The sequence below is a fragment of the Aethalodelphis obliquidens genome, unplaced genomic scaffold, assembly GCF_003676395.1.
Source record: "Aethalodelphis obliquidens isolate GAN/ISIS:26980383/991018 unplaced genomic scaffold, ASM367639v1 scaffold28, whole genome shotgun sequence".
In the NCBI taxonomy this organism is placed as follows: domain Eukaryota; kingdom Metazoa; phylum Chordata; class Mammalia; order Artiodactyla; family Delphinidae; genus Aethalodelphis; species Aethalodelphis obliquidens.
In genome coordinates this window covers 874,904-895,074 of record NW_020837972.1, presented here as the reverse complement: position 1 = coordinate 895,074, position 20,171 = coordinate 874,904, and the positions used below count along the sequence as shown (strand labels likewise).

At 49.1% G+C, this 20,171-nt stretch overlaps 1 long non-coding RNA gene across 2 annotated transcripts; it reads right to left on the bottom strand.

The window, feature by feature from the left end:
• Nucleotides 1–1,438: 1,438 nt before the first annotated feature.
• LOC113629673 (uncharacterized) lies at nt 1,439–20,134 on the bottom strand. Of its 2 annotated transcripts, none has more exons than XR_003436657.1 (3): nt 19,944–20,134; nt 18,464–18,767; nt 1,439–2,657 (listed from the first exon to the last, which is right to left on the bottom strand). It is a non-coding gene; the product is annotated as an uncharacterized LOC113629673 (long non-coding RNA). The 2 variants fall into 2 exon arrangements; XR_003436656.1 differs by lacking the exon at nt 1,439–2,657 and adding an exon at nt 12,708–12,756 and having other exon boundaries at nt 19,944–20,133.
• Nucleotides 20,135–20,171: the final 37 nt, after the last annotated feature.

The window sequence follows — 20,171 nt, the reverse complement described above, 5'->3', positions numbered from 1 at the left end:
TCCCAAAATTCTGAATTCTGAAAACCATCCAGCCCCAAGAGTATTGATCTAGGGTTGTAAGCCTGGGCGACCGGCCTCTGGCTCTTTGGGAGACTTACTGAAAGACTGCTTTCTGCTGGAAAGTCAACCCCGGAGGACAGGGCTTAGCTCTGTCCCTGCTATGCCCTAAGCAGACAGTGCCTGGCACACAGCAGGCACCCAACCAATATTTGTTGAATCAATAGCTGAAGTTATTCATATCACATAAATGCCGTGGTGGTGATTATGGGGAAACTGAGGCCAAAGCCTCTGAGCTGGCCTGCCCTGGATCCTTTCCCACAGAGGGAGTTATGTCTTTCCCCAAAAAAGGTAGCTGCCCTTATTTCTCTGCTGGCCTGATCATAAACAGCTTGGTGACCCCCTCCAACATTCCAGGGCAGCCTTCTCCCTGGCTGGCTGGTTGTGGGCATCAATGAGTTTTCTTTGGCCAAAGGTTTCAGCTGATTTTTTTTTAAAAGGGGGGGCCCATGCAGAAAGCTGGGGGTGGGGAAGGGGTGGTCATGGGGTGTCTGGGGAAGACAGGATCTGGGGTCAGCCTGAGACTGTGGACTAGATCCCCAGACCCTTCTGAAGACTGTGAATGTATCACTCTTAATCCTAGGGCTGGAGAATTATCCAGACCCGTGTGGAGCTGCCAGGATGCAAAAGTCCTCCCCAGTGTGGTCTGACCCATCCCCAACTGCTGTGAGGCCCCGAGTAACTCCTTTTCCCTCTCTGGGCCTTAGCATGATGGAGATGGAGAACCCAGCACAGTGGATCAGAGCTGAATTACAGACATAGACTTGAGTCCAAGCCCAGGCTCTTCCCCTTGCTGGGCAGGGAGTTAGGGCAAGTCATTTTCCCTCTCTGAGCCTCAGTTACCCCAGCTGTAAAATGGCACAGTTATAGAGACGTTGTTCTGATGAACGAGCCTGGTACACAGCAGTGATAAAGGAATGTTAGGGGCTATTACCCTTGGTCTGGATGAGCCTCCTGATCTGATGTTCTGTGTTAGGCACTTAGAACAATAATAACCTCATCGTCTGAACACCCACTATGTTCCAGGCTAAGTGCTTCACAAGCATTAGTTCATTTCATCCTCCCAACATCACTCAGATGGGTACTATCATGTCCCCATATTTCAGAGGAGGAGACTGAGGTTCAGAGAGGCGAAGTGACCCCCACAAGGCTGCACAGCTGGTGGGTAGCAGAGCTGGAATCTGTCAGACTCGTAAGTACCTCATACCATGGCTCTGTTCCTTGAAACAAGAGATTCCAGGCCCAGCTGGGCCGCACCCTGATGTGGCATATGACCAGTGCTGGGGCTGTAGGTCCTCCATCAGAACTATGAGGAAAAGCCTCCCTGCCCTGCCTCCCCTGCAGGGCTGAGGTGAGGAAGCTGGTGACCTTGAAAGGGACTTTGTGGGCTCTGAGACGGGACAGGCATTCTCAAAGTCTCAGTCGCGGGGAGGCAAGGGAAAAAATTAATGCTTTCCCAGCCACCCTGGCAAGTGTCAGACCAGCTCTGGTCACAGAGGTACGGAATAGGAAGGTAGGTGAGGTACAGCTGCCTCAGGCTGTGTTAAGGGGACTACTCAGGGAGCCAAGAACTGAAGGAGAAGTGGTGTCCCAGGACCTGACTCTCACCACCAACTCCCTCCATTAGGAGTTGGGCAGTACTGCCTAGTGGTTAGGAACTTGGCCTCCAGAGTCCAACAGACAGGGTTCAAGTCTCAGCTCCACTCATCTCTGCTGAGTCCCTTGGACTTCCCCTGTCTGAGTACAGTCTTCCCAACTGTGAAAAGGGGGTGATAATGATAAGAGCCTCGCCAGGACTGTAGTAAGGACAGGACTTGGCCCATGGATATTAGTTGAACAATTATCTTCTACACTTGGTCTGCAATCCTCAAGGAGCTTCTAGTCTGAAAGGAGAGACTATATGTAAAATGCCTGGCACAGGTAGGTGCCCACTGGATGGAAGGATGGGTGGATGGACGGACCGACAGACAGACGGATAGGATGAGAGATTTACTCCAGGTCATACAGTCAGGAGGTAACCCTCCCTGATAGCTCACATTGGGCCCCAAAGAATGCCTAAGAGCGGGTTAGAGAGGGAGAGGAAGTCCAGGTGGAGGAGACTGCACGAGCAAAGGCTTGGAGTTGGGAATTACTGCAGAACGGAAGAGATACTGGTCTCACGTGTTCTCCTTCAGTAACTTGCTCAACAAGATCCTATGAGGAGGGCCCTCTGGATGGAGGTTCTCCCAGAGTCCCCTGGGGCAGAGCCAGGAGGTTGCACAGGGAGTAGGGCCCCACAGTACAGAGGAGCAGGCAAGAGGAAGACCAGCCTTGGAGTCGGGCCTGCGAGGGCCTGGTCTGGCCATATTTGGTTTTCAAGGAACTGGGAGGCTTCTCACTGGCTCTGCTGCCCATGCACCGGAGCAAGGCCACCCACAGTTGCTGAGTCAGGATGGCAGCTGGGATCGAGAGCAGAGGCCCCAGAATGGGGTGACTGTAACACAGTGGTTCAGAGCCCGGCCTCTAGAGTCAAGAAGATGTGGGTTCAAATCCTGCTCAACTACTGATGGCTGTGTGACTGGGCCGGCTGCATCACCTCTTGGAGGCTCTGTTTTCTTTATCTGTAAAATAAAACAAGAGCAGTGAGGACAAGCACCATTATTGAGTTTGCTATGTGCCAGTCTGTGCTAAGTGCTCTACCTGCATTTCTTGTTTAATTCTCATCATGATAGAGAAATATTATTATTGTCCCCATGAAACAAAACACGTGAGACCAGTGTTTCTCATCCATGCTGCAGTAGTTCCTAACTCCAAGCCTTTGCTCATGCACACCCCTCCACCTGGAGTGTCTCTCTCTCTCTCTCCCAGCTCTAGGTATACTTTGATGCCCAGTGTGAGGTATCAGGAAGAGTTACTTCCTGACTGTGGGACCTGGGTTTCCAGATAAAGAAACTGAGGCACAGAGCGGTGAGGTCACATGCAAGTAATAGACAGAGCCAGGACTAACTAGAAGCACCTTGCCACTCCCCTGCACTTTCTTACATTCCCATTTCTATTTCTTAATCATTTCCCCACCCAATGCCCCCCAACAGCTCATGTAAAACAATACCTGGCACCTGTTCCCTCCACGTCCAATTTCCAAACTGCTGCCAAAGCCTTATTCAGCCCCTCATAATAGTCCTGTGCAGAAGGTAGGCTAGATATCATCCCCATTTCACAGATGGGTACACCAAGGCTCAGAGAAATGAAGCAAGTTGCCTGAGACCTTGCAACCAGCCCAAGGGGAAGCCAGAGTTGGACTGCAGTGCTGTATGACCCCCATTCCAGTGCTCTCTCCCCACCACGGTGAGCTGACCACTTTCTGAGACAGGTGCCCTTCCTTTCCTCCCAGCCAAGCCATTCCTAGACAATTAGGATAAAAGGGAAAATTAATCTGAGGTCCGCTTGAAAGGGAAAGTCAGGCAGGACTAGTGGGGCATTATGCAAATATATAAAGAAATTAGGCTTCCTTTGAAAAATCATAAAAGAATGAATGAACAAGCTGCAATAGTTTTAAATCAGATCATCTCCTCATGACAGGCAGGAGACCAGAACCGCTCTCTAAACCCGTTACCTCATCTCACTCATTTTTGGAGGCATCTCCTGCCTTACCCCATGCCAGGAGCTGTACTGGGAGCCAGACAAGGGCCCTGCCAGAGGAATCAATACCTGGACAGCGCTCCCCAGACTCTGCGATTTCACATTCCAGTAAAGTGTTCTCCCCAAATGAGGCACACAGTTGCCAACATTTTGCTATTTGTCAAAGAGCATTAAAGAAAAGGAAAAATAAAACATTACTTTCTGTCACCATAAAATTTAATAAGGACTAATCTCAGAATTTAGCAATTTTTGAAAATTATCTTTATAAGTAATGGTCCTAGTTTTGTCACTTGTTGCAGGCCAGGGAGAACTGTATCTAAGATGGGCATTTGGCAATCTCCAGATGAATGGGAGAGAGAAAACATTTATGCATATAACTCAGAATAGCTATATTTATTGAGTATCTTTTGGTTGAAAGCCACAGAAAACTATTCTGGCTACCTTAATAAAGAAAGATTTATTGGAAGGGGATTTTATTGGAAGATTGGATTCTGGGGGTTACGTAGTAGACAGCAGGGCCAACCAACCAACCATTCCTGGCAAGGACAGAAAACTTCAAGAACAGATGGAATCAGAGTCCTCTCTCTGCTCTTCACCAAGTGAGGACAGTGAGAAAGTAGCTGTCTACAGCCCAGGAAGTGGGCCCTCACCAAAACTTGACAAGGCTGGCACCCTGATCTCAAATTTCCCAGTCTCCAAAATTGTGAGAAATAAATCTGTTGTTTACACCAAAAAAAAACCAAAACAAAATAAAAACAAACAAAAGAACAAAACAGATGGAATCAGCTCTCTCTCTCTTTCTCTCCTTCTTGCTGCATTTGCTATCTTCTCTCTAGTTGCAGACAGGGTTCCTCCATGTGTCAGAGAACACAATGGCTAACAGCTTCCACATTCATATCTCATGGCTCCAACTTCATATCTCATGGCTCCAGCAACCAGAGACAGACCAATTAACTTCTCAGTTTCAGTGGGGGGAACCTGGAAGGTGTCTGATTGGCCCAACAGAGTCAGATGTCTACCCCTGGACCAATCAACTGTGGCTTGGGGGGGGTCTGTAACAACATGGCAGCTCCTGTGAGAACATCATGGTTGGAGTCAGGAGCAGGAGGAAAAAGAGCTGGGCGGATAGGCTGGGTGGATGATACCATAGATGTCCACCATGGAGGTGATAAATGCCTTAACAGAGGTGCAAATAAGGTGTCGTGGGAGTTCAGGGGAGGAAGGCACAACTTCTAGCTGTAGGGATCAAGTAGAGCATCTTGGAAGAGGTGGCATTTGAGCTAAGAATAATCTGGAATATACAGAGATTCAAAATGTTATCTCAAATTAGAAGAGAAAAGTGAGCACTGGTAGAGGTGTCATCCAAAGGAGCTATATATTAATGCCTTACTTTGTCAAGATTTTTAGAGGTTATCTAATTTTTAAAACTTTTTAAAGTTATTTACAGTTATTACAAAACATTGGCTATATTCTCCCTGTTGTACAGTATATCCTTGAGCCTATCTTACACCCAATAGTTTGTACTTCCCACTCCCCCAACCTTATAATGTCCCCCACAACTGGTAACCACTAGTTTGTTCTCTATGTCAGTGAGTGAGTCTGCTTCTTTTTTGTAATATTCACTAGTTTGTTGTATTTTTTAGATTCCACATATAAGTGATATCATACAGTATTTATCTTTCTCTGCCCGACTTATTTCACTTAGTGTATTGCCTTCCAAGTCCATCCATATTGCTGCAAATGGCAAAATTTTGTTCTTTTTTATGAATGAATAGTATTCCATTATGTATATATATATACCACATCTTTATCCATTCATCTGTTGATGGACACAGGTTGCTTCCATATTTTGGCAATTGTAAATAACGCTGCTATAAAAAAAAATAATAATGCTGCTATGAACATTGGGGTGCATGTATAGTTTTATAAATTTAGAATTCATATATAAAATTTACCTTATAGTTTATTTTTTTTTATTTTGAAATAATTTGACTTACAGAAAAGTTGCAAAAAATAGTTCAGAGAGCTCTCCTAAACTCTTCACCTCCTATATCCCTCACCTAGCTTCCCCTAATATTAACATCTTACCTAATCTTGGTACAGTTATCAAAGCCAGGAAGTCAACACTAATACAGTGCTATTAACTAACCTACAGACTTATTTGAATTTTGCCAGTTTTCCTTGCAATCAAATCCAGCATCCCACTTTGTATTTAGTTGTTATGTCTTCTTAGCCTCCTCCAATCTGTGACAGTTCCTCAGTCTCTCTTATCTCTTATAACCTTGACACTGAAGAGTACTGGTCAGTCATTTTACAGTATATCCCTCAATTTGGATGTCTCGTGGTTTTCGCTTGATCAGATCGAGATTATGCATTTTTGGCAAGAATAGCACAGAAGTAATTTTGTGCCCTTCTTAGTACAGCATACAAGGACTTCATCTTGTCAGCGTGATTTATTACTAGTGAAGTTAACATTGATCACCTGGTTTAAGGAGATGCCTGCCAAGTTTCTCTTGTAAAGGGTTCCTTTATAATTAGTAAGTATCTTGTTGGGAGATACTTAAGACTACGCAAAAATGTAAACTTCTCATCATTTACAGTTCTTTTTAAAGGTGCTATGCAATGCACACTTTCTACTTTTATTCAACAAACATCAACTATTCACCCACTATGAACCAAGCACTGGTCTAAGATGCATGGCTCAGTTTTGTGTAGCTTGATGACCTTGCAGGACCTTAGGATCCTCATCTATGAATTGGGTATAATTAAATTTTACCACTCAGGGCTTCTGAGGATAGAGGAGGACCATGTTTATGAAAGTGTTCTGTAAAGCTAACTGGGATTGTTCATTCTCTGTCCAAGGCACTCAGCTCTGTCCTCACCTCCACCTATTACCAGTCTCCATTTCTGTTCTGCCTGCATCCATACCCAAAGGCTTCTGTCTGTCCTCACTGGCCAGACTCCCTCATCCTATTTACCAAGACTTACTTATGATGTCACTTAATAAGTTTTGGAGACACAAGGTGAGCCTTGTAGAGACTGACAGTTTCCTTCTGGAGCATCTGAACACAATTTTGGGAGCTGCCTCGAGATGCCGTGTGATGCCTGGGACCTGTGGGTGGCAGGTGGGAGATCCTTTCTCCAATGGGAGAAATAGTGGGAGAAGTAGGAATTGCCTTCTTCCAATAATGCTTTGGCCCTAAAAGGGAAACTCTTGAGCTCCAGGGAGTACTGAATAAGCCTGCATGGATACTTGTGTCTTGCTGAGAGATCTACATAGGCACACTTTATTTTTTTTAATCATTATTTATTTATTTATTTGGCTGCCCTGGGTCTCAGTTGCCGCACACGGGATCTTTAGTTGCGACATGCGGGATCTAATTCCCTGACCAGGAATCAAACTCAGGCCCCCTGCATTGGGAGCACCGAGTCTTAACCACTGGACCACCAGGGAATCCCAGCATAGGCACACTTTAAATGAAAAACTTCATAATGTGAGAGGATGAGCTCACCCACGATCCAACCTCCTAACCCAACAGCACCTTAATTTGAGAACAGGATTTTAACAAACCAAGAGGGAGGTACAAGTTAAGTAGCAACACTCCTTGGGTTGCACTTAACCCTTTTTAAAGGCAGGAAACTTTTATGCTTGACTGGTGGTTTTGTTTTTTTGTTTGTTTACAACCTTTGTACAAGATCATTAGGAAGATCAAATAGGATAAGAGGTGAAGGTGCTTTGGAACTCCTACTGCGGAGAGTCAATATGGCTGTTCCCATTCTGTGCCCTGAGGGCAGCTTTTTAGGAACTGCTTGCCAGGATCAGAGCAGGCAGATTGAAAGTCGCAGGCAGATTGAAAGTCCCAGCTCCAACATCAGCCCAGGCCATCCTCTGCCTTCCTTCAGCCAAGAAGATAAGCCCTTCAAAATAGAGTCCCCTAAGTAGGAATCCAGCAGCATACAGGGCATTCCCTCCAGGGTCCCGAGTAGCTTCCTCCTTGGCAAATCACAGGCCTGGGTTCCCCAGGACCATCTCCCACCTGAGGAGCAGGCTGCTGTGGGCTGGACTCCCACCCAGCTAGCACCCAAGCAAGAATCGTTAACAGCAGCTCAAGATTGCCGATTTTACTGCCCTCTCCCCAGTGGACCCTGGGGAACAACCATCCCCTGGAGACCACCAAGGCAGCAGCTCTCCTAGGAACCTTCAGGTTTAAGAGACACCGTCCCACCATTGCCCAGTTGATTCCTGTGGCCATGCACCCAAACTATAAGGTACACATGAATCCCCTGAGAATCTTGTTAAAATACAGATCCTGATGCAGTAGGTCTGGGGCAAGGCCTGAGACTCTGCATTTCCAACAAGCTCCTAGAAGATGCCAGAGCTGCTGCTCCACAGACCACACTTTGAATGCAAAGCTCCAGACCACAGGATGATCAGAAGGGTCTGGAAACCAGAAAACAATGTTGAGTAAACAGAAACAACATGGGTTGTTGGGTCCCCTCTTTCTACCTTGAAATTTTTATAATCTTGATGCCCCTTCTGATGGCCTCCCAATAAAGTCCACATTTAACTCAGGTTACTCTAGGAGGTTTCTGGTATTTGCAAACAAAAGAACCTTTCCTAATATCCAAAGGTAAATCCCCCAAGTAGGAAAAGGTGACTCTTCCTCATCCCATCGCTTATTTTACAGGCCAGTTCTTCCAGACCCACCACCAGAGCCTGGCTAGGCCCACCTGCTTCTTAAAGGGACCAAGTCCCCTTTTAGGGGGCTTCTGATCATTTAAATCTCCTTCAACAACACAGAAGAGGTTTTCAAACATTACCCCGGGGATTCCTCATTGCCCTCTCTCAATATTTTCCCAGAGACCTGAGGCTCCTTTGTGGGCTTCAGTCCCTTGATTGCCTCCCAGCCCCTAAGCTGTCTTGTGCATTAATTAGCTGGTGACTAATTGCTACCTAATTGCCAACCGGCTCCCACCCACACCTGCATCAAGGAGTCATGGGTATCCGCCAGGGAAAGGTCTTTTGTCAGTCCAGTGGTTCACTTTTCCACAAATGTGGGCTGAACTTCTTCTGTGGTACCAGGTCACATTCGCAGCCCTGGGGACTCGGTGGTGAGCAAGACAGACTTGGTCCTTGCCTTCAGAGCTCACATCTAGTGGGAGCCAAATAGCAACACAGGGACTTCCCTGGTGACATAGTGGTTAAGAATCCGCCTGCCAATGCAGGGGACACGGGTTCGAGCCCTGGTCTAGGAAGATCCCACATGCTGCGGAGCAACTAAGCCCGTGTGCCACAACCATTGAGCCTGAGTTCTAGAGCCCATGAGCCACAACTACTGAGCCCATGTGCCACAAGTACTGAAGCCCGCGTGCCTAGAGCCCGAGCTCCGAAACAAGAGAAGCCACTGCAATGAGAAGCCCGTGCACTGCAACGAAGAGTAGCCCCCACTCGGGCTTCCCTGGTGGCGTAGTGGTTAAGAATCCTCCCACCAATGCAGGGAACACAGGTTCGAGCCCTGGTCCAGGAAGATCCCACATGCTGTGGAGCAACTAAGCCCGTGTGCCACAACTACTGAGCCTGCGCTCCAGAGCCCATGAGCCACAACTCCTGAAGCCTGGGCACCTAGAGTCGTGCTCTGCAACAAGAGAAGCCACCGCAATGAGAAGCCCACGCACCGCAACGAAGAGTAGCCCCCGCTCGCCGCAACTAGAGAAAGCCCGTGCACAGCAACAAAGACCCAGCACGGCCAAAAATAAATAAATAGAATTTTTTTTAAAAAAGAGTAGCCCCCACTTACGGCAACTAGAGAAAGCCCAAGTGCAGCAACGAAGACCCAACAATGAAGGCCCGACGCATCCAAAAATAAATAAATTTATTTTTAAAAGTAAAAAAAAACAAACAGCAACACATAAATTTCAGATAATAACTGCTATGATTTAACAAATAATGAAAATACAAAAGGATAATACAATACAGAGTAATGCCTGGAGCTTCAGATAGGTGCGCTGGGAAGGCCTTTCTAAGGAGGTGACATTTGAGTTGAGACCTGAATGGTACTCAGGAGCCAGCCAGAGTGATGATGAAGAGAAAGAGCTGTCCAAGCAGAAAGCACGGGGAAGATCAAAGGCTGGTTGGGAGGGACCAGCTTGGCCTGTCTGAGTAACACTCACTGCATCCTTTCAGCCCCCAGGGATTCGGGAGTCAACCAGCAGGTTGGAGCTGGTTGTAAGAATTGGAGCAAAACCTTTCCTCTCCTCTTTTGCAGAGGCTGGGGGTGAGGCTTACTCCACATGGCCCCACCTCCAATCATCTGATTGGTCAGATTTCAGGATCCTGATTGGCCTTTGGTGGTAACTAGGGCGCTCTTTCTTCAAGGTTCCAAACTCCACAGTCTTACTTCGGACTTAGGGCGGAACCCCTCGGAGGGTCCAGTTAGGGAGCACGCGGCTTCCCCTGGGGAATCCAGGCCCAGGGCTCTGCAGAGAAACAACAATGCAGGTTGCCATGTGAAATTTCTTGATTTTTAAACGTTAATGATAAGTTGGAAAAGCTTTTTAAAAGCTGTGCAGGCCAAACACGTGTCTATAGGCAGGACCTGGCCCCTGCACACCCACACCCACCCCCCGCCGCCCGGGGCGGTGCAGTGGGGCTTGGCGAATGCCTAGTGGTAGAGGTGATGGACAGAAGGAGTCAGGAAGGACACTAACTACATCCTGGATTCTGAAATACCCTGCCCTGGAGAAGGAACTCGCTGCTACAGACACATACTGAGCACCTATTGGTGCAAGTCTCTGTGCTAGGTTGGGGGGTACAAAGCACATTGTGAGGCTGCACCCTCCTCCAGGGCAGGGGGTTGCCTACCGCAGAAGACCTGGGTTCCGGTCCTGCCTTGGCCTCCTGTAATTACCGTGAGTCCTTGGGTTAGTTCATCAGCTCTGGGATTCGGCACATAGCCTTATGTTGACAGCAGGTTAACTAAATCAGGTGAGGGCAGATTATGAAAGGCCTTGAACGTCTAGGTAGGGAGTTTGGGCCGGATCTGTTAAGGGGGTGGGAGCCACTGCAGGTTCTTGACCAGGAGAGTGATATTCCAAGTAAAATATTTTAGGAAAATGAATCAGGCCACCTGTGCAGAGAGAAGAGGGTCACATACCATCCAGGTGTGGTATAGTGAGACAGCACCTGGGTTTACGCAAATAAGATCTTACCACTCCTAGCTCAAAAGCCTTTGGTGGCTCCCTGCAGCCCTCACAGCAAAGTCCTTCCTTCTTACAATGGTCCAAGTGCAGGACCATTGTCCTGGGTGTATGACCTGTGCAATTGCACAGGGCCCCATACTTAGTTTAATGATTTACTGTCACCATCTTGAAATTCTTAAAGGGGTCTCATGTTTTTGCTTTGCATCAGGCCCCACAAATTATGTAGCCAGTCCTGCCCACAGGGACTGGCCCCTGCTCCCCTCTCCCTTCTCATTTGCACCCCGCTTCTCCCTAACCCTTCAAACTCCAGTTGCTTTAGTCTTCCATCAGTTCCTGGAGGTTGTTCCTTCCTGCCTCAGGGCATTTGCACAACCTGTTCCTTACCTGGAACACCACCCCTCATCCCAAGACCAACTCTCTGTTCAGCAAATTTCTTCTTATCCTCCAGATCTGAGCATAATTACCTCCTGAGAGATAACTTCTCTGACCTCCCAGGATTATCTCTTCAAAAACAAAAGTTTAAAAATAATTTAAAGTAGGCCCCCAGTACAAGCTCCCATAGTGCCATGTGGTTCCCACTTCAAAGAAATGACCGTAATCTGTAATGAAAACTTTATATGGCGCTCTGTTCGCTGAGTCTGTCTCCACCTCCAGACTGTGAGCGCCACGATGCTCACAAACCTGTCTGCCTGTCTTCAAAGGGAGGCTCAGAGATGGGTTAAATGGGGTGAAAGGAGGGGAAGCCATATCTCACCCATCTTGGACCTTTCCTTCAGGTTGGGCAGAAATTTTCATAATGCCCAGACCACACACCCAGTAGGGTCTGCTCTGGCCCTGGCCTTTCCCCAGCTGGAGCCCATTAGCTACAGACCCTCTTGCCCCTATCCCAGTGATGGGACAATCCTAGGGGTGGGTTGGGAAGAGGATGCATTTTACAGAGCCAAGCTTTAGTCTAAAGGAAGCAATAATGAAATAGTTTCAGACCTCTGACAGCAGAACAGCCATGGGTGTTTGGGGGCTTTGTGCTTGTAAAGGCTTGAGTAACATATCCAACTGGGGGAAATTTTCCTTCTCTTAACCAAGTAAATAAAACCATTCATACCACAAGAGGTAGGAGGAAGGGACAGAATTTGCACAAAACATAAAAATTTGTTGACCCTGGCAAGATGAGAAAGAGCATCATGCCTGCCCAGGTAGCTCACATTTATTAAGTAGGTGCCATGTACCAGGATGTGAGCTAAGCTCTTGACACACATAAGCTCCTGAATGCTCACCCTACCCTGTGAAGTTAGAACTATTCCCCTCCCCATTTTGTGGATGAGGAAACTGAAACGCAGAGAAACTGGGTAACTAGCCTAATGTCACACAGCAAGGAAACGACAGAGTTGGGATTTGCACCCAGATCTGTCCAACTCCAGATCTGTTCTGAGCCCTTCACTACCACAAAACAGCTCCTCATTTGGCTTGCAGTGTGGTTTTGGCAAATTTGTCAACCTCTCTGAGCCCCATAATCTGTTTTTTCCTTTTTCTTGAACCCATGCCCCCTGCAGTAAAGCACAGTCTTTTTTTTTAAAATAAATTTATTTATTATATTTACTTATTTTTGGCTGCGTTGGGTCTTCGTTGCTGCACACAGGCTTTCTCTAGTTGTGGCGAGGCAGGGGCTACTCTTCTTTGCGGTGCGTGGACTTCTCATTGCTGTGCCTTCTCTTGTTGCAGAGCACGGGCTCTAGGGCGCACGGGCTTCAGTAGTTGCAGCACGCAGGCTCAGTAGTTGTGGCTCGCAGACTCTAGAGCGCAGGCTCAGTAGTTGTGGCATATGAGCTTAGTTGCTCCGCAGCATGTGGGATCTTCCGGGACCAGGGCTCGAATCCATGTCCCCTGCATTGGCAGGCAGATTCTTAACCACTGTGCCACCAGTGGTTAAGAAGCCCGAAGCACGGAGTCTTAACCCCTGGACCGCCAGGGAAGTCCCAAGCCTCAGATTCTTCACCTATAAATTGCCCCTTATTTAAGCCACTCTGTGCTAGGTACTGCCTGACTCCTCACGGTGCCTGGTGAGGGAGGGAATGTGGCAGAGCCAATGATTTGTGTTCTTCAACCTGTTTCCTCCTCCTGGGCCCTACAGTTAGCAGAGTCATGTGACTACGCTCTCGCCGGTGAAAATTACATGTCATCCCCGGGCCAAGGCAATTAAGAATGGGTGAGTCTCTTTTGATTTTTAGTCTCCCTTTCCACATGCAGAGGATTCAGGAATGGATTCCAGGGAGGGCCTTGGGGAGTCACTGCCTGGAAGAGAGCTGCCTTCCAAGGCAGATGGGTTAGGAGACCCCTGATCTATATCAGACTTTGCATGAGTGAGGAATAAACTATCATTGGGTTAAGCCACTGAGATTTTTGTTTTGTTACAGCAGTTACCATTAATTGCACTGAATGAAACTGTATCAGTTATTAATTTCCATAATAATGCTGCATAACAAATCACCCCAAAACTTAGTGCCTTAAAACAGCAACCAGGGACTTCTGTAGTGGTCCAGTGGTTAGGACTCCATGCTTCCACTGCAGGGGGCACAGGTTCGATCCCTGGTTGGGGAACTAAGATCTCGCATGCTGCACAGTGCAGCCAAAGAAACAAAACCAAAAAACCCCACAAAAAACAGCAACCATTTAGTTTGCTCATGATTTCATGGATTGGCAATTTGGTCTGGGCTCAGCTAAAGGTTCTTCTAGTCTTAATTGGCTGATTAGCACAGACTCAGCCAGGACAGCTCATTCCTGTTCCAGTGGTCTCTCATCCCGGAGCAGGATAGCTCAGGCCTGTTCACACGACAGCTGGGAGGATTCCAAGAGAATGGGCAGAGGCTACAAGACTTCTTACAGTCCAGACTCAGAACAGGTAGTGTCACCTCTGCTGTATTCTATTGGCCAAAATAGGTCATATGGCTGAGCCCAGGTTCAAGGAATGAGGAAACAGGCTCTATCTCCTGATGGGAGGAGTTCCAAAGTCACACTGCAAAGGGGCTTGCATACAGGGAAGCAAAGCACTGAAGTTATTTTGCAACCAAACTACTACAGGAGGTATTAGTGCCCCCATTTGAAACTTCCTTCCCAGGTTCAGGAAGATGAAGTGGCTAGTGAATGGAAGAATCAGGATTTAAGCAAAACCCGAAGCTCTCTTCATGCCCCAAGCTTCCCGTATGACTCCGAAAACTGGTCCTCTTTGGCCAGAAGGAACCTCCCCACTTCTGCTAGCTGAACCAGGAATCCAGCACCCTGGGCTCACAGGGAAGGGGCCCCCAAATCTGGATCTCATTCTGGCCTTTGGAAGAACAGGGCATCTTTTCAGATATTTGAGTCTAGGAAACACCTTGAACTTCAAGCCTGGAGAAGCTGTGACTGCAGTGACCTGGGGCTGGCGGAAAGACCTTCCCCTCCTGGCCTTTACACATCAGATGGCCCTAGAGACCTACTTCACTCTGTGACCCAGGCAGAGCCCACACCCTCTCGGTGCCTCAGTATAAGGATGCAAAGTGTAAAGAGAAAAGTGCTCAGCCTCTGGACTCACAGCACTGGGCTCAAATCCTGACTCACTTGCTGTCATTTCCTGGGCAAGGCCCTTGCACTCTCTGAGCCTCACATTCTCTTCTATAAAACAGGTGTGAGAGAAGAGGAGTCCCCATCTTGGGGGCTGTTGTGCGAACTGAATGAGAGAATGCACAACATAAATGCATGATGTAAATGACCTACTACCCCCAAGGTGGACTTAATAGCTGGCAGGTGGTGTTAGCATCGTGTCAACCAAACCCCCATTTTACAGAGGAGAAAACAGAAGCTCAGGCAGGTGATGTGACTTGCCAAGGCCACATAGCTAAAGAGCAGTGATGTCATCAGTGATGTACTCAGGTCTATCTGATTCCAGAAGCCAAGGTCTTACCCTCTCTAGAGTCCTAGGTTTGAGTTGCCTCTTGCAGCCATGTGACCTTGGGCAAGTCCCTTTTCTCTCTCGGTCTCATTTTTTTCATCATCTAAATAAATGATGATCTGCCTATGATGCCTTGTGCATTTTCCTCAAATGGGAAAATACATGGAAAGTGCTTAGCACAGTCCCTAGGACAGACTTGTGTGCTCAGCAATGAGAGGCTGCTATAACAGTCAGGAGTAAGTTGCTTAACTCTCCGTGTCTCGGTTTCTCTATCTGTCAAATAGAGCTAATGACAGACTTATCTCATTGGGTTGTTGTGAGGAATAAATGAGTTACTGTGGGCTAACCTCAGCACAATGCCTGGCACATGTATGCACGTCATAAGCACTTGCTATTATTTTAAAAGTTCAGAAACCTGTTCCAAGCCAGCATGAGATGATGGGGATCCCAGCCCCCCACTGGCTGAGGCTCCAGGCACTGCCTTTGCTACCATTCAGCTATTATTAGGCCCAGCGTCCTCATCTCAAATCCAGATGGGGAGCTAGAAGGGCGGGCAGGGCTGGGTCTGGCTGGCGGATGGCTGGGAACACTGCTGGGAGGCCGGTTTGGGTTTGGGCCCCACCCCGCCTGCCCTCCCTCGCCTGCAGTGGGTCCAGCCGCCACGTCTACACTTGGCTCTGAGGTCTGCACCAAACACTCCCTCCCACCGTGGCCGCCTCCTCTGGGAAGGTTCAGAGCATTTCACGGCCTCAGCACTTTTCTGCCCACCCCGGGGAGGCCAGGCCTGCGTAGAAACTATGAATTGGACACTGCATGCCTCTGGAGTCTGCAAAGGGGTCAACCACCCTCCTGTCTAGAGGTCTTCATACCTACAGTGAGGCCTACTGGGTCCACCAAGGGGAAAGGGTCCACACAACTGGGTTCAAATCCCAGCCCTACCACCGATATGCAGCGTCAACATGGACAAGTGACTTCCCCCTGAGCCTCAGTTTCTTTATCTATAAAATGGGTATAATCTTAGCACCTACCTCACATGGCTGTGGTGATGTATAAATGAATGAATAGCACATAGTAAGGACTCAGTATGTGCTCGTTATTGTTATTTCATGCTTGAGTGTGCCAGGCCCTGAGGGGGAAACAAGGATTTGGGGAGGCTGGGGATCTGGGGTACCAAGTGGCTCTACCTCCAATTGCTGTGTGACCTGAAGCCTGTTCCTTGACCTCTCTGGAACTCAGATTACCACAAGGTGGGCATCTAGGACTCTATGATGCCACAATTCAGCTGCTGGGCTCACAAGTAGTTAAGAAATATGACAAGGCCCCATGTGGGCAGAGATCCCAAATGGCAGGGTACCATGGTTAGGAGCAAGGGTTCTGGGGAATTCCCTGGCAGTTCAGTGGTTAGGACTCCACGCTTTCACTGCTGGAGCCCAGGTTCAATCCCTGGTAGGGGAACTAAGATCCCGCAAGCCACGCCATGCAGCAAAAAAAAAAAAAAAAAAAAATCAAGGGTTCTGGGTTCTAATCCTGTGTGAGGTGCTGGTGTGGCTTGGCCTTGTTGAGCCTGTCTCCTCTTCTGTATAATGATGGTTCTACCTTACAACATTCAAGCTGTGAGGTTCATGATAATAACAAAACTGCCACTCATGTGTTTTTATGGTTCCAACCCACTAGGCAGCAATTATACAGGGCCGCTGCCATAAGCCTAGATTACGCCAGGCATCAGGGGACTCCCAGAAGTGATAAGTCCAGGCCGGCCCATCCAGAACCCTCTCCTTTTTCCATGAGGCTGGTCTCCTGGGGTTCATCACAACCCATTGGGCATCTCAGATCCCCTTCTCCTTCCCAGGGCTCACTTGCCTCCAAGTTTCCTACATTGAAGAGTCACTCCTTTTCCATCCTTCAGCACCTAGGGCCGGGCCCCCTTCTCCTCCAAGGCCGGAAGTTTATCTGACACTGTCGCTCAGAGAACACAGCAGCTGGATGACATCATGGAGGAGACAGCCTTGCCAAACTGGTTTGCCAAACAGATCCCCAGCCCCACTCCTGTGGCTGCTGAACTTGGGGGCCTCCAGTTCTGCTCACGAGGGAGAGGGTCACAGCCCTTGGATCCAGCCAACCCCAGCAAGAACCAGTTCTTCTCCTCCAGGGTCCCCATGCTCCAGCCTCGCCTACCTGACTTTTCCCCAGCAAAGTCCTCAGAGTCCTACCTGATTTCCTTTACTCTCATGCTGTGCCCTCTCCAGGTTGCCTTTCCCCCCCGCTTCCACATGCCAAACAGCAAGTGAGGGCTTTTTCTCCACAACTTTTAGAGTCCAGATACCATCTCTCCCCCTACCCTCACCAGGCTGTGAGACCCCAACAGCAGGCCCAACTCCCATCCAGCTCTAACCCCTCTACCCCTCCCACTGCCCAGCAGGCTCTAGACCCCTCATAGGCCCAAGGTCTTGGCCTTGGCTGGCCTCACAGCCACTTGTGAGCACATCCCAAGGTGGGGTCTCCCTGAAAGTCTTGGAATTTTATGTTGTCTAGTTTGGTGGGGAGAGGGCTTAGAAAGCTCAGGCCACAACTCCCCCATCTTGCAGATGAGGAAACTGAGGCTCCAAGGGGAACAAAACTTTGCCTGGGCTGGAGCCAGGCCTAAGACCCAACACTCCTCTTGCCTCCTGACCCCAGGACTGCAGGGGTTTCTCTGCAGGACACCAGGGAGGGGGAGGAGAAGCCAGGGAGATTCAGGGATCTGGCACTGCCAGCTTGGTAAAAATATTTATTCTCAGACTGAGAGACTGGAGCAAAATATTACCCTTGGCCCCTGAGCTGCTCCAGCTACTCCCTACTCTGCCAGTCCAGGGTTGGACCTGGAGAAATCTGGACCCTTTCTGGGAGGGCCTGAAGTGAGCCAGTCCAAGCTCCTCATTTTATAAATGGACAGACTGAGGCCCAGGCCTCCCCAGTGCCCATAAGACATGTTCACCCTACTCACCTGTCACTCAGGGCCTTTCACAGATGGAAGGTCTTCCATCCCCATTTCCTGCTCCATCCACAGCCCATCTCTCCTCCTTTTCCCACTTACAAACCTCCTGGCCTTTATTCACACTGTCCCCCTGCCACTAATACTCTTTCATGTCTTTCCCCCTCTTCTCTGTGGGATGGATTTCTTTGCACCCTTCCTCAAGGATCAGTTTGCTCCTCCTCTAAGAAGTCTTCCAGGATTTCCTCCATCCTAGAAGCAGCAAGGTGGAGGAAAGGGGCTTTAGCATGGGGCAGAATTCCACTCAAGTTTGAATGCCATTACCAGCCAAGGTGCCTTCACCTCCCTGAGCTTCAGCTTCCACCTCTGTAGAATCCGGGTAATACTTATCTTGCACAGTGGTCAATTTGCATGCAACTGGTGCTCAGTAAACACCAGGACCCTCCTCATGGGACGTTTACTCCTTCCTGTGCTGTGGCTGCAAGCTTCTCCAGAACCACACCGGGCTGCCCTTTGATCTTTGTTTCACCACCATCTCGTCCCACCCCTTTCAGATAGGAAGGGAAAGCAAGTAGGTCTGGAGGAGGACCCCAGCCCTGAGGGCCTGATGGAGGGGCAGGACCCATGCTTATCTTCAGTACTACCAGGAACTAGTGAGCGCGTGTGTGACACAAAGTCCGCTCTCAGAAACTCACCTGTGCCGTTCCTCCCTCCTGGGGGGTGGGGGCAGAGCTAGTACGAAGCAGGCCATTCACTGGAGCCAAGAGCCGCCACTCAGGTGGCTTACGTATGTCCCGCCCCAGGAGGCTGTTCCAATGGGCGCGCGAGGTTTGAATAGGACCGAGTTGGCTTTGCAGGGCGCTGAACCTTGTTCTGGAGAATAAGATGACATCTAAGTTGGGAATTCCCTGGCGGTCCAGTGGTTAGGACTCAGCTCTCACTGCCAAGTGCCCAGGTTTAATCCCTGGTCGGGGAACTAAGATCCCACAAGCCACGTGGCTAAAAATAAATAAAAAAATAAAGTTTATTTAAAAAAAAAATGACATCTAGGTTAACCAGAGGGAGCCTACATGGGGCCTTCTCAGGAGAAGGGGACCTCGAACTAAAGCCCCAAATTGGGCTCTGTTTGCTCCTCTTCCCGTGTGACCTTAACAAGCCCCTTCCCTCTCAGAGCCGTGGTTTTCCCATGTGTAAAACGGGACCACCTCTCAGGGATGTGGGGATGCAGTAAGATGATACCTTTAAAAGAGTCTCAGAGTGGATACTGGCCCTCGCTCTAGATGGGGGCAAGGTGTGGTAGTGGGTGGTCACAGAGGATCTGGACAGTGGGGCTGAGGGGCTCTGCTGGAGCAACAGGCTGAAAGCACTTCCCCACAACCCCATATCACAGTGGTTAAAAGCACAGATTCTATACTCAGAAGGTGCTGGTAGGAACCACAGTTCCACTACCTATCAGCTGTTGTCCTCACCTGTAAAATGGGACAGTAATCCTGGGCTCAAATGGTCGTTATAGGGACTATATGCCTGGTACATGGCAAGTACAAAAAAATGAGTCTATATTATTATTGTTATTATTTGACAGACAGGATTCCAGACCCCACCTCCCAGGCTCCAACTCCCTTTGATGTCCATGGAGACCTGTGGGAGGCACCCTGACCTCTATCACAGGGGACAGAGTGGTTTTCTCCAGTGGGTCTGAGCTCTTGGGTCCCCTGGTTGATTCCTCATGTTGTCTTGGGCATGTTGGCTCTCTCTGGGTCTCAGTTTCCTCCATTTGTTGAATTCTGGACTTCGTGTTCCCTATTTAACTCCACAGCGCTGCAAGAGGCCTGACGCTGAGGGGCTTGGAAGCGAGAAGCATGACAGATAAGGTCAATATCTGTGCAAAAGTGTGTCGGCTGGGGAAGGGGAGCTGTGTGATTGACCCTGCTCCATCTGAGGTGGTCCTTGAGGTACTTCAACGTAGGGTCAAGGTGCTGCCGGCCACTTAGTCCCTGCTCTGAGGTGACCCGGACCAGGTGTGCCGAAAGCAGCCTGGGGGCAGCGGCCAAGCCAGGGCACTGAAGCGAGGAGGGGGCGGAGTCGAGTGAGGGGACAGGGTCTCACGAACAAAGAGGAGGGCGGAGAGGGACAGTCCTGAAGGCTCCGCGAATAGTACGATCCCGGGCCACTTACCGCGGCTTTGGGCGCCCTCCCTGACTTTGGCGCAAAGCTGCATCCTCCTGGTGACGCCCACCCGACCAGCGAAGGCCGCTTGAACAGTGGCCCCAAGTCTGCAAACCCCTACAACCTAGGCCCGTGAGGGGCGGGGCCTCTTCTAGGGGCGTGGCCGTCAAATTGAATTTCCCCAATGGGGCACGAGGGTGGGCGGGATCCTCCCCAGGATTGGTTGGCGCCATGGCG